The sequence below is a fragment of the Eretmochelys imbricata genome, chromosome 6 (genome assembly GCF_965152235.1).
Source record: "Eretmochelys imbricata isolate rEreImb1 chromosome 6, rEreImb1.hap1, whole genome shotgun sequence".
In the NCBI taxonomy this organism is placed as follows: domain Eukaryota; kingdom Metazoa; phylum Chordata; order Testudines; family Cheloniidae; genus Eretmochelys; species Eretmochelys imbricata.
In genome coordinates this window covers 1385514-1399002 of record NC_135577.1, presented here as the reverse complement: position 1 = coordinate 1399002, position 13489 = coordinate 1385514, and the positions used below count along the sequence as shown (strand labels likewise).

Below are 13489 nucleotides of genomic sequence, written 5' to 3'. Positions count from 1 at the left end.
TCTGGAAGTGCATGGGCATCTCCAGTGGTTCTAGTTCCCAAACCAGATGGGGAGATATGTTTTTGTGTGGACTACTGTAAGCTAAATGCTGTAACTCTCCCAGACAACTTTCCAATGCCACGCACAGATGAGCTATTAGAGAAACTGGGACATGCCCAGTTCATCTCTACCGTGGACTTAACCAAGGGGTACTGGCAGGTACCGCTAGATGAATCCGCCAAGGAAAGGTCAGCCTTCATCACCCATGTCGGGCTGTATGAATTTAATGTGCTCCCTTTTGGGCTGCAAAATGCACCCACCATCTTCCAAAAACTTGTAGATGGTCTCCTAGTGGGATTGGGAGAACCTGCAGTCACCTATCTTGATGATGTGGCCATATTTTCTGATTCATGGGAAGAATATCTGGAGCATCTCTGGAAAGTCTTCGAGCGCATAAGGGAGGCAGGACTAACTGTTAAGGCTAAAAAGTGTCAAATTGGCCTAAACAGAGTGACTTACCTTGGACACCAGGTGGGTCAAGGAACTATCAACCCCTTTCACGCCAAAGTGGATGCTATCCAAAAGTGGCTTGTCCCAAAGTCAAAGAAACAGGTTCAATCCTTCTTAGGCTTGGCCGGTTATTACAAACGATTTGTACCGCAATACAGCCAAATCGCCGCCCCACTGACAGACCTAACCAAAAAGAAACAGCCAAATGCCATTCAGTGGACCGAAGAAGGCCTTTAACCACCTTAAAGTGACATTCATGTCTGACCCTTTGCTAAGGGTCCCAGACTTTGACAAACCTTTCCTAGTATCCACTGATGTGTCCGTGCATGGTGTGGAAGAATTTTAATGCAGGAAGGACCGAATCAAGATTTCCATCCTGTCGTGTTTCTCAGCAAAAAACTGTCTGAGAGGGAAAGCCACTGGTCAATCACTGAAAAGGAATGTTACGCCATTGTCTATACTCTGGAAAAGCTACACCCACACGTTTGGGGACGGCGTTTCCACCTGCAAACTGACCATGCTGCGCGGAAGTGGCTTCATACCGTCAAGGAAAATAACAAAACACTTCTTCAGTGGAGTTTAGCTCTCCAAGATTTTGATTTCGACATACAACACATTTCAGGAGCTTCTGACAAAGTGGCTGATGCACTCTCCCTTGAAAGTTTCCCAGAATCAACTGGTTAAAATCTTCCTTGAAATGTGGAAAATATTGTTAGTTTTTATATAATCAGTAGTATATCTAAAGGTGCATGTGTCTTATTCACTCTGTTTTCCCCTAGAGCTTCTGGAAGAAATCACAGCCAGTGTGCAACAGGCTGTCCAGCACCATGTGTGATTTGGGGGGCGTGTCATAAATATAAAGGGAAGGGTAACAACTGTTTTGTAGCAGTAGTATAAAATCCCTCTTGGCTGGAGGTACAGAATCACTTACCTGTAAGGGGTTAAAAAGTTCAATTAACCTAGTTGGCACTTGACCAGAAGGACCAATGGGGAAAGGAGATACTTTCAAATCTCAGGGGGGGAAAGGTATTGTTTGTGCTCTCTTTGTGTGTGCCCTCTCGGACAGAGAGGGGGACCAGGGCAGGAAAAAACATCTCCTAAAAAGATCCTGAAATGATACATCTAAAATTACAGAAATTGTACATAATAGCAAGGAAATGTGTTAGATTATCTTTTGTTTTAGCTTGAGAATTTTCCCTATGCTAAGAGGTCATTTTATTCCTGTTTTGTAACTGGGAAGCAGAGTCAGAGGGGAATCCTCTGGGTTTTAAATTTTTTATTTACCCTGTAAAGTTATCTTCCATCCTGATTTTCCAGGTGTGATTCTTTTACTTTTTTTAAAATAAAATTCTTCTTTTAAGAACCTGATTGATTTTCAGTGTCCTAAAAAACAGGGATTTGGTCTGTGCTCACTTTGTTAACCTATTGGTTGGTATATTATTCTCAAGCCCCCACAGGAAAGGGGGTGAAGAGGCTTGGGGGGGGATATTTGGGGGGGGGGGATAGGACTCCAAGTGGCCCCTCCCTGAATGTTTGTTTAAATCACTTGGTGGTGGCAGCGATACCATCCAAGGGCAAGGAAAGGAATTTTTGCCTTGGGGAAGTTTTTAACTTAAGCTGGTGGAATATAAACTTAGGGGGTCTTTCATGCGGGTACCCACATCTGTACCCCAGAGTTCCGAGTGCGCAGGGAACCCTGACAGGGTCCCTGTCACTCCAGGCCCTGCACAGACCCCTGCCCCTGACTGAGATCAGGGATCCTGAAACACCAGGCCCTGCACAGACCCCCCTGACTGAGATTGGGACCTTGTCACACCAGGCCTTGCACAGACCCCCCCCCCCCCCCGACTTAGATCGGGGCCACTGGCATGCCAGGCCCTGCACAGACCCCACCTAACTGAGATCAGGTCCCCTGACACGCCAGGCCCTGCAGAGATCCTCCCTGACTGAGATCAGGGCCACGTCACACCAGGCCCTGAACAGGCCCCCCCAACTGAGATTGGGGCCCCTGTCATGCCAGGTGCTGCACAGACCCCCCCCCCCCCCGACTGAGATCGGGGACCCGTTGTTCCAGATGCTGCAGAGACTGACTGCGATTGCGGCCAGGATGTGCCAGCCAGGGTTGTGGGAGGGTGGGAGGGTGTGAAGTTTTGGGGGATTGGGCAGAAGTGAAGGAGCCACGGCAGGGTAAAGAAAAAAACTTCTCTGAGCTCAATGGTGGCGGAGTGTTTCTATAGCCCCCCCATGTACCATCCCTCCCCGCCCACTACCCCCCTTCCACCAAACTGCTGTGGGGGCAGGAAATCTCTCTGGTGCCCCCGGCTGCTGGAGGCCAACGAGAGAGAGCAGCATGGGAGGCTGCTCCCTGCGATAGCTGCCAGGGAAAAGTGCTCCACTCCCTGGAAGTGGAGGGGAGCAGAGGGAGGTGCAGAAGAACGGGCCGGCCGGGGGGATCCTGACCCAAGAGCACTGGCCAGCCGTGGGCACTGAGCACCAGGCAGAAGGCCCAGCCTGGCTACCTCCAGCAACGGGACAGTCCCAGGAGAACCTGGGCAGGTGGCCCCCGGACTGGGGATGGCTCCACAGGGCAGGCCTGAGACACAGCCCTGACTTCTCCTCTCAACAGCTATGGTCCAGCAAGGACCTGATCTCAGCTAAGCCACATGAGCAGTGGGGGGGGGCGAGGAGGGGGAAGGATGAGGGTCCATGAGCTTCTGCTTTCACTTTCCCGTACTTCACAATTTTAAACAGGAAAATGCTGGGGACAGGAGATAAGGGCTCAGGGGTGCCGTGGCTTCTTGAGGCACACGACTGGTGGTCTGGCTGAAATCACACCCCAAACCCACGGGGCGGCTCCAGCTGGGTATATAACTTGCTGCCTTGAAGCCAGGGGCTGTCTGCTCCGCTGGCTGGAGGCTGAACTGGGCTGTCCCAACCCAGAGCGTCTGTGGGGCAGGATCATGGTGGGGCTCTACTCCCAGCTGGCCCTGCTGCTGCTGGTGGTGATGCTGCCATCCCCAGCGCATGGTAAGAGAGACCAAGGGATCCAGAGCGATGCAGAGCCGCGGGGAACAGACCACAGAGGACGACCCTGCAGCCTGGGGTGGGGAATAGATCTGAGGAGGCAATCCTGTTCCCTGGGGGGGAGTCGACTGGACGAGACAATCCTGCCCCTTGCAGGGGGAACTCACAGGAGGGGACAATCCTGCCCCCCTCGGGCTGGAATCGACTCAGGGGGATGATCCTGCCCCAGTAGACTGGCTCTGCCTCTTTCCCAGGGCCTGGGGTCAAGGGTTTGTGGGGACATGAGCAAACCAGGTTCTGTGCACTGAGGGGCAGAAATGATGTGCCGGTCCCCAGGCCCTGCTGTGAGTGAAGGGACCCTGAGCCCACCTCTGAGGCACACACCCCCGGGGCTGGCATGACCCCTCCAGCCCCTCTGACTCACTCCCACAGGAGTCCCAGCCCCAGCACCCTCTCAGCTTCTGCGCCCGAACCCTCTCCCGCCCTTGGGCTTTGCAGGGTGGAGGGAGGACGTGTGGCCCTGAGAGAGCTGGGAACAGCCCCCTTTCATCTCATGTCAGCATTCACTCTGAAACCTACTGATGCACTGTAGCCACCTACGATTTGAGGCAGAGTATTTAGTGTATGGGAGGAGCTATGGGACAGTGGATGGGGCTTTTATTCCAGCTCTTTTCCCCACCTTCCACTCTCCCCAATCGGACCCTAGTGATGCTTCTCCCACAATGGCCCTGACTCTGTCATGTCTCCCCAACATTTCCATTTCCTCCGCAGGTGCAGAGGAGAGTCAAGACCAGCCAGGTAAAGAGTCTGGACTTCTGGGTTCTGTCACCCGCCCTGGGAGTGGGGTATGGGCGGGGCTGGGAGCCAGGACTCCTGGGTTCTATCCCTGGCTCTGGGTGGAAGATGTGCACTTTGTCCCATGTTCACATGGCGCCCCTGTTTTGTGCAGTGTTCAGCCGTATCATAGAGGGGCAGGATGCCCAGGAGGGTCGATGGCCCTGGCAGGTCAGTGTGCAGTTTTTTGATGCCAAAAAACGTGACTACCGCCACATCTGTGGAGGCTCCCTCATCTCAGCCCAGTGGGTGGTGTCAGCCGCTCACTGCTTCAGTTGGTGAGTAACCCAGGCAGCGGGTGATGACTCTTCCCTGGCCTCCTGCTGTGCATGAGTTCCCCAACTGCCCTCCCCCCCCAGAGGTGGCTGCATCTCAGCATCCCCCTGTCTTCCCCTTTTCTTTTTCTCTCCTCCAGCTCTCAGTCCTGTTCCCAGTACCGTTTGGTGCTGGGGGCACACCAGCTCCTCAACCCCTCCCCAAATCAGATCCTGGTCAATATGAAGCAGATCATCCTCCACCCCAGTTACAATAAGAAGACCAAAGTTGCTGACATCGCCTTGGTGAGGCTGGAGAAGCCCGTGAAATACACAAAGTTCATCCGGCCCATCTCCCTGCCGGGGGCCTTCCGCCAGTTCCCCGAGAAGATGAAGTGTTGGATCACCGGCTGGGGAAAAGTTGAAATGACCAGTAAGTGTCAGAAGTCTCAGAGAGGCACTGGGAGTCCATAATTGTTAGGGGGTTGGGGAGAGCAGTTTCCGGCTCTGCCCCACCCCTGCTGCCGGTTCCAGGCCCCCCACTAATTTCCCGGACCACCCTGGGCCCCACAGGGCCCCCCAGAGCACGGGGCCCAGGGCAGTTGCCCCAAACCATCCTATGGACGGGAGGGCTCTGGTGGTCATGGATACTGTGACCATCTCGGCTGGCCTCCTGGAGAGCAAAAGGCAGAGAACATCCCTGATTGAATTGCTGCTCAAATTAGACCAGATCTCTTGGATCTGGATTTACAAATTGCCCGTGATGGAGAACCCACCACGACCCTTGGTAAATTTCCCACTGTTAAAACCTGACACCTTATTTCCAGTCTGAGTTTGTCTGGCTTCAACTTCCAGCCACTGGATCATGTTAGATCTTTCTCTCTCAGCTGAAGAGCCCGTTATTAAACACTTCTTCGCATTGTAGATACTTATAGACTGGGCTCAATTCACCCCTCAACCTTCTCTTTGTTAAATCAAATCAATTGAGCTCCTGAGTTAGAGGCTTGGGGTCCCGGATGATCAGGGCCATGTGAGTGTGTGGGGGGGGGCAGCGCTGCCCCCTGCTGGAGGGGATTGTGTGTGTGTGTGTGTCTGTGTATTCCCTGTGGGGCAGCACACAGGGACATGCCTGCACTTAGCCATAGTAGACGTGCCTTGACAGCCAGACTCGTCTCCAGAATGGCACAGGCATGGGGGAAGCTGCCCACAGGCACAAAGGGCTCGTCCGGACCCCGGCGCACGGGGCGCAGGAAGTGCCGGAAGCTGGTGGAATAACCCTGACACGCTCCCGGTTCTCCCCCTCCAGAGCCTCTCCCAAAACCCAAGACCCTGCAGGAGCTGGAGATTCCCATCATCAAAACAGCAGTCTGCAACAATCGTTACAAGACACTGGCTCCACACTCACCTCTGGGTCCAGACGTAATCAAACCCAGCATGATCTGCGCCGGGTACATGGACAGCCCCAAGGGATTCTGCAAAGTGAGAGCCTTTCCTCCCAGCTGATTGTGGGTATTACAGCACCGCTGCCCAGACCCCAGGCAAGATCAGGGCCCCCTTGTGCAAGGCGCTGCCCAGACCCCGGGCGAGATCAGGGCCCCCTTGTGCCAGGTGCTGCCCAGACCCCAGGCGAGATCAGGGTCCCCTTGTGCTAGGTGCTTCCCAGACCCCAGGCGAGATCAGGGTCCCCTTGTGCAAGGTGCTGCCCAGACCCCAGGCGAGATCAGGGTCCCCTTGTGCTAGGTGCTTCCCAGACCCCAGGCGAGATCAGGGTCCCCTTGTGCAAGGTGCTGCCCAGACCCCAGGCGAGATCAGGGTCCCCTTGTGCTAGGTGCTTCCCAGACCCCAGGCGAGATCAGGGTCCCCTTGTGCAAGGTGCTGCCCAGACCCCAGGCGAGATCAGGGTCCCCTTGTGCTAGGTGCTTCCCAGACCCCAGGCGAGATCAGGGTCCCCTTGTGCAAGGTGCTGCCCAGACCCCAGGCGAGATCAGGGCCCCCTTGTGCTAGGTGCTTCCCAGACCCCAGGCGAGATCAGGGTCCCCTTGTGCAAGGCACTGCCCAGACCCCAGCCGAGATCAGGGCCCCCTTGTGCAAGGCACTGCCCAGACCCCAGCCGAGATCAGGGCCCCCTTGTGCAAGGCGCTGCCCAGATCCCTGACACAGGTCGCTGCTCTTTGTTGCTTAGACTGGGTATGTTCTCTGACCCCCTCATCCAGCCTTCGCTCTCACTGTGACAGCGATGGGAATTGGGGCCCTGACCCCCGTTTCTCTCTCTAGGGAGACTCCGGGGGGCCTCTGGCCTGTCAGCAGGACGGCACCTGGTACCTGGCTGGAGTCGTGAGCTGGTTTTTGACCAAAGATGTGCGTGGAACCCTCTGTGCTGACTGCAGGTTCCCCGGGGTCTTCTCCCGGGTGACGGCCTACAACAGCTGGATCCGGAGACACATGAGAGGCACGGTCCCTCTGCCAGAGTCTCTCCAGCCCCGTTGATACTCGCCGCCCTCCTCCTCACCGCCCCGTGAGCCGCACACGGACCTGCCCCTGGCACTGCCAGGCCAGCCCCTCTCAGGATGTCTATAGACCGCCCCCCTTGACACTGGGTTTGGGCCCCGTGTTGCTGGGGTCTGTGGGACGCGACTGGGAGAGGCTGGTGGATGGAAGCACAGGGGCACTATGCGGAAGGTGAGGGCAAAGGGTGGGGGGTTATCTCCTGCCTTTCCCACAGCTCTGACTGGGAAGCTGACGGGGAAGGGCCCAGGAGCCGCTTTGATCCCATGACTTGTGCTCTGAAAATCTTCAATAAATCAGCTTTGCAAACTCTGTCTCCTCCCCACAGCAGCTGGTGCCACCTCCCGCTAGGGCCATTCCTGCCATGGCAACAGCCTCCCACGGGCTCCATGGGTTGGTATTAGCTGTGGGTTGGCAGAGCACAGGGACCGCCCATCGCGCTGGGCGCTGCAGACATCCCCGTCTGAGATCAGAGCCCCTGTCATGCTGGGCGCTCCACACACCCACCCAATCAAGATCAGGGCCCCCACCGCGCCAGGCGCTGCATATACTCCCCCCATATGAGAATGGGGCACCTGTCACACTGGATACTGTGCGGACCCTCCCTACTGACTGGGAACCCCATCACACCGGGAGCTGCACGGATCTCCTAGACCAAGATCGGTGCCCCATCGTGCTAGCCATTGCCGAGACACACAGTATGAAACAGTCCCAGCCCTTACAATTAAAGACAAAAGATACCAACTGGAGACACACGGACAGACGGGGAAGCACCAGGGAACAACAGGACAATGCTGGTCACCGTGACGGGCTTTGTTCTCGGCCCACTGTCACTCACCCACTACCCTGGTAGAACTTCCCTGCTGGACACTCACCGGGCTATGGTGGGAGGGTCTCAATGCACCGGGCCCCAGGTGCTTCAATCCTCCTATGGCTCAACAGCGTCCGGACATGGCCCCTGGCTGGGTCCCCAGGTGCCCCCTGTGCAAAATTGTGGGGTTTGAGCATTTCAAAATTGTTTTTGATTTATTTTGAATTTTCAGAGTTGTGGGAAATTATGGAGAAGGGGTCAGACAATGTGGGGGTCTGACAAGAGTTAAAAGCTAAAGCTTTAGAACCGTCCAAATCCAGATTGTCAACCTCCCTCATCAAAAAAGTACAAAGTCAATAGCCTTAAAGCAAAGTCTTTTCTCACAGTGCCTGGTGGCGTATTTCGATGCTCACCAATGGAAATATTTCGGTGGTGGTCTGTGTGTGTGTGCAGTGAAATCAAGGTGCGGGAGGCACCAGAAGGAGATTTGAAGAAGAGCTCTGTGTAGCTCGAAAGCTTGTCTCTCTCACCAACAGAAGCTGGTCCAACAAAGGACATTCCCTTCCCCACCTCATCTCTTATATCCTGGGACCAACTCAACTTCGATACTGTGAACAGCTACGGTGAAACCGACCTTTACCGATACAACTCAAATCCTTCCAAGGCTGGGAGCACAGGAGCTCAGGCGAGGTGATCACAACGGTCCTGTATGGCTTGAGAATCAAGGCGTTTTTCTCTAACCTTTCGGACGTGACCCAGGAGGCATCCTGGAGATCACAGAAAGGGGATTTCGGCAAAGAATAGGCCTGGTTCATAGTGCCGATTTCTCCTCCAAAGGGAAACCACTTGGAAGTCAGATAAACCGCCCGGGGGCCAAAATGGGGAAACGGGTGTAAACACTCTGCTGCCGATTCCACTGCAAATCTCTGGTCCTCGTGGTGGAGGGGAGGAGAGATACGGACCCCAGATCAGAAGTGCCGGGGGCTTCTCAGCAGAGGGCCACAGGGTTAGGGGGGACCCCAAGGGTCATCTAGTCCAACCCCCTGCCGAGAGGCAGGATTTGTTCTGTCTCAACCATCCAGGTCAGATGGTTCACGCAGCCTCTTCCTGAAACCGTCCAGTGAAGGAGCTTCCGCACCCTCCCAAGGCATCCTGGGAGTTGGTCCATTCCCCTGTCCTGCTGTTCTTACCCACCGACTCACACAGCCAGGGTCCGGCCCAAATCACCCCCCATCTTCGAGCTGCCCGGACCCAGGGCTCAGGTGGGGTTGGCCCATGAGGGTGGGAGGGGCTGTGCTCCCAGCTGGCCTGGCTGCTGGTGCTGGTACATGTCACAAGCTAAGAGGGGACCAAAGCATCCCATCTAGAGAGACTCAGACTTATAGGCGGGGGATAGCCTGGAGGGGCAAATCTGCCCTTAGGGGGAATAGACTGGAAGGGGCGATTCTGCCCCCCCGGGGATGGTGGTGTGTCCCCCCCTCCCCTACCCCCGTTACCTGCCCCCAGCTCGCTCTGTCTCAGCGGACTTTTCACTGGCAAAAATGAAAGTAAAACCTCAGCTGGTTTCTATTTCCTCCTGCCCAGCAGCCGGGCTCTGACCCCGAAGGAGATTGGCTACCAGGCCATGGGGGGGGGAGGTGTAGCCACAGGGGAGGCTGTTAATAGCCACTGGTAGGTGGGGGCAGCAGGACGGGGAGCTAGGTCTCCTGGGTTCTCTCCCCAGCTCTAGGAGGGGAGTGGGGGTTAGTGGGTTAGAGCAGGGAGGGCTGGGAGCCAGCACTCCTGGGTTCTCTCCCCAGCCCTGGGAGGGGAGGGGGGGATGGGAGTGGGTGGGGGGTGTAGAGTTCCTGGTGCTCTTTCATAAAATGGAGGTAAAATTGATTGTCGAAACCTTTTGCCATTTGTGGGATTTCTTTCCACCCGGTGTGAGACAGCTCAGAGAACTGCCATTTTTCAGCTGACAAACGTGTCCACCGAAATCTTTCATCCAGCCTTACCCTGAAGTGGCCTGGGGCAAGGAGCTCTCTGCTGCCCTCTGGTGATAGAAGTGAAGAGTCAAGGGGTGAGGGATGAGTCCAGGGATCAGCTGCTTGTACCAGATACACTGAAAAGGGTCATGCCATGATCTTAAAGTTACTGGACATTTCAGGGGTGTAAAACCTTAGCCAAGGGAAGGGCAAATTTCTGCTGGGTGGATTTTAATGCTGCTTGCAAAAGAGAGCTCCCCTAAAACAGGCAGACCCCCTGTGCGGCGTTAACTTGAGGGGGCACCAATGAGGCACGCTGCTGCTGCTGATGTGGTTTGTACTTTGCCTCAGACAGACTCTCGTGAAGAACGTTGGCTGGTCGCTATGGACACCTTTGTTGCCGGCACCCAGTGCCGAGAGGCAAAACAACAGCAGGGGTTCATTGCCCGGTGTGCGTCACTCAATAACCATAACATGGTGGAGAAGCAGAAAAGTTTATTTGCAGCTGCAAACAAGGTACAGGGAGAATAGAATCTCAAATCCTGCACATCAGAGCAGGTCATTACACACACTTTTATATTCCTTAATGCTACTGCACTACACATCAGCCAATCAAAGCTTTGCACAAATGCTCTGCCTTCCTTATATGGGTTACAACAATGTTTATTTCCTGCAACCTCTAACAAGCATTCCTAGCAACTTAAACAACCAGCGCATTCTGTCTGGCCTTGTAGCGCTCTCTCCTATTATCTTTAACTTGGCGTCAGCAAACCTTACACTATAAGGCATTATCTGCGGCTGCAACATTGTTTTAAGAGCAAAAGAGCTTACTCAAACCAGCCAGGCCTGAATTCTATTAAGGGGGGTTGAGAAGAAGCCCTTAGGCCTTCAGCAGGGAGACCTCCTTGACCCTTATGGCCTTCCATCCTCTCGACTTAACTAGTGGCCATGCCCTGGGGTCTCCAACAATTCCCTCCTTTGAGAATACTCATTTCTATTGTTTGAGTCTTCTCATCTTTATTTACTTACTAGCGGGCTATGCATAAAATTAAAAATTTCAAAACTATGCAAAATAAGCATTTTTACACAGGACCACATACAACACAGTAAACAGAACATGATTAATACAGGGAAAAAAACTTAAATAATAGTCTAAACAACCCATTTAGCCACGGGGAAAGGCCCCAACCAGAAAATAGAGAGCCTAGCCAATCCTCCCCAGTTTGCTGATGAATGCCCTTTACCAGCTGCTTTAGGCATTGTAAATCAGCTTCTACGGATGGCCCTGCATCTGTTATATTAAAGCAACACATGCCTGCAAACTCCTGGCATAGGTGACCATGGCGTAGAAGCAAATAGTCCACAGCCAGCCCGTTCTGTAGCATACCCTGATGTACTTCCCTTAACTCATGTGAGAGTTGGGCCAAGACGGTTGGGGTTAAGTTAATGGCCTTTGCCATCATGCAGGCAAGGTGCTCTACTGCGTGATAATTATGCACCACAAGCCCAGGGATACCAACTAAAGAAAAGGCCAGAGCTGCTGCCTCACTCTCTGAAAATAAGGTTACCTCTGACCTACAGGTGGAATCAAGGGGAATAGCATCCCTTTTATGGCGGGCAGATAACTGCGGAGGGTATGGAAAAATCAATGGGGCCATGCAACCAAGAGAGCAGGGACCCCCAGAACTATTGTCCGGGACATAGGAATACACATGTCTGCCACATATAAGGAACCACCCTGCTGGCAATTTCATGTGCCCGTAGGCAAAGGAGATTTCCACACTGTTATTACATTTAAGTTCTTCATTGGTGAGGTTTTCCCCAATGTGAGTAGCATTTACAAACCCCATACAAGAGGGAGCAAGGGTTGTATTGGCTAGGTAATAAGAAAACATGGAGGCATCTATGATCTCCAAACAGTCATATTCCTGTTTCTCAGTTTCTGGTAAGAGGGTGGCAGGGTTAAGGGATGGACAAGGCTGCAGCGTGACCTCAGGGTTCTCTAAGAGCTTTGCTTGGTATCTTGCCATACGCGCTTGTGTGAGCCAGAGGCCGCCCTTAACATCCAGTAAAGCGCGTACCATGTGTGGTGTAAAAACCTGTATTGTTCCCCCTCGTGTCAGTTTCTCTGCTTCTGCCAGGGTCAGGGCGGTGGCTGCCACTGTCCGCAGGCACGCTGGCCAGCCCTTGGCTACTTGGTCCAGTTGTTTAGAAAAATATGCCACCGGACGTTTCCATGCTCCTAGCAGCTGTGTGAGTACTCCCAGGGCCACCCCCTTTCGTTCATGTACATACAACTGAAATGGCTTGGAGAGATCTGGCAGACCTAGAGCCGGGGCTTCCATCAGCTTTCTTTTTAGGATTTTAAATGCCCTGTGAGCCTCTGGGGTCCAATGAAAGGGGTCATGGTCTGCTCCTTTTACACAGTCATACAGGGGTCTAGCCCATAGTCCAAACTCTGGGATCCATATCCTACGGAAGCCTGCCATCCCCAGAAATGCTCTGAGCTGCTTGCGATTACTCGGGATAGGAACTTGGCATATGGCTTCCTTCCTCTCGTTTGAAAGCTGGTGTTCCCCCTGACGTATGAAGAACCCAAGGTACTGTACCTGCGGGAGAGCAATCTGAGCCTTACTTCGTGCTACCCGATATCCTCGGAGTCCCACAAAATTCAGGAGACGCACGGTGGCTTTAAGGCAAGGGGTTGAGCCCACAGTGGCAATTAACAGATCATCTACGTATTGCAAAAGGAGGGCTTCCTCATTATCCCACTCCTCTAGGTCCCTGGCCAGAGCCTGGCCAAAGAGGGTGGGGGAATTTTTAAACCCCTGGGCTAACACTGTCCAGCAAAGTTGCTTTTTAACTCTATTCCGGTCCTCCCATTCAAAGGAGAAAATCTCCTGTGATGAGGTGTCAACTGGGATGGCAAAAAAAGCATTTTTTAAATCAAGAACTGAAAAACGGGTATACTGTCCCCCTATAGAAGCCAATAGGGTATACGGGTTAGGGACAAGAGGATGCAGAGTCTTAACCCGTTCATTAACTGCCCTTAGGTCTTGTACCAGCCGGTACGTGCCATCAGGTTTCTGAACGGGTAAAATGGGAGTGTTCCAGGCTGACTGACATTCCCGGAGAATACCGTACGTTAGAAATTGATCTATGGTTTCCTGTAAGCCCTCTCTGGCTTCCTTCTTGATTGGATATTGCTTTACCCGCACTGGGCCTTTCCCGGGTATGAGCTGGACATGAATGGGGGTTTGGTGAGTAGCTTTTCCTGGGATCCCTGATGCCCACACAAGGGGATACACTTGGATTTCCCACTGGTCCCATTCTGGGGCTTGCATAGCCGAGGGTTCAACTGCAAGGGCCATAATCCATGCATTTTCAGGGGGTAAGGTAAGGGTTATTTCATCTTGAGTAAAATGCAGGGTGGCACCTAGGCGACACAGCAGGTCCCGTCCCAGCAGCGGTGCTGGGCATTCAGGGAGGTAAACCAGCTTATGGGATATGGTTCTGTTTCCCAAAGCACATTCTGCTGGGGCATACACTAGGCACTTGGTATCTTTGCCTGTGGCTCCTATCACAGTGAGGGAGTCTGCTACTGG

At 53.7% G+C, this 13489-nt stretch overlaps 1 protein-coding gene and 1 pseudogene across 2 annotated transcripts in view; one reads left to right on the top strand and one right to left on the bottom strand.

Annotated features, from left to right (window-relative positions):
• The window catches only part of LOC144265861 (prostasin-like), a 363252-nt gene that overhangs the window by 24308 nt on the left and 325455 nt on the right, over window positions 1-13489 (bottom strand).
• On the top strand, window positions 3245-7367 carry LOC144266913 (serine protease 27-like; annotated as a pseudogene). The gene is made up of 6 exons (XR_013346506.1): window positions 3245-3516; window positions 4285-4311; window positions 4463-4625; window positions 4763-5034; window positions 5908-6080; window positions 6876-7367. The product of XR_013346506.1 is annotated as a serine protease 27-like (transcript).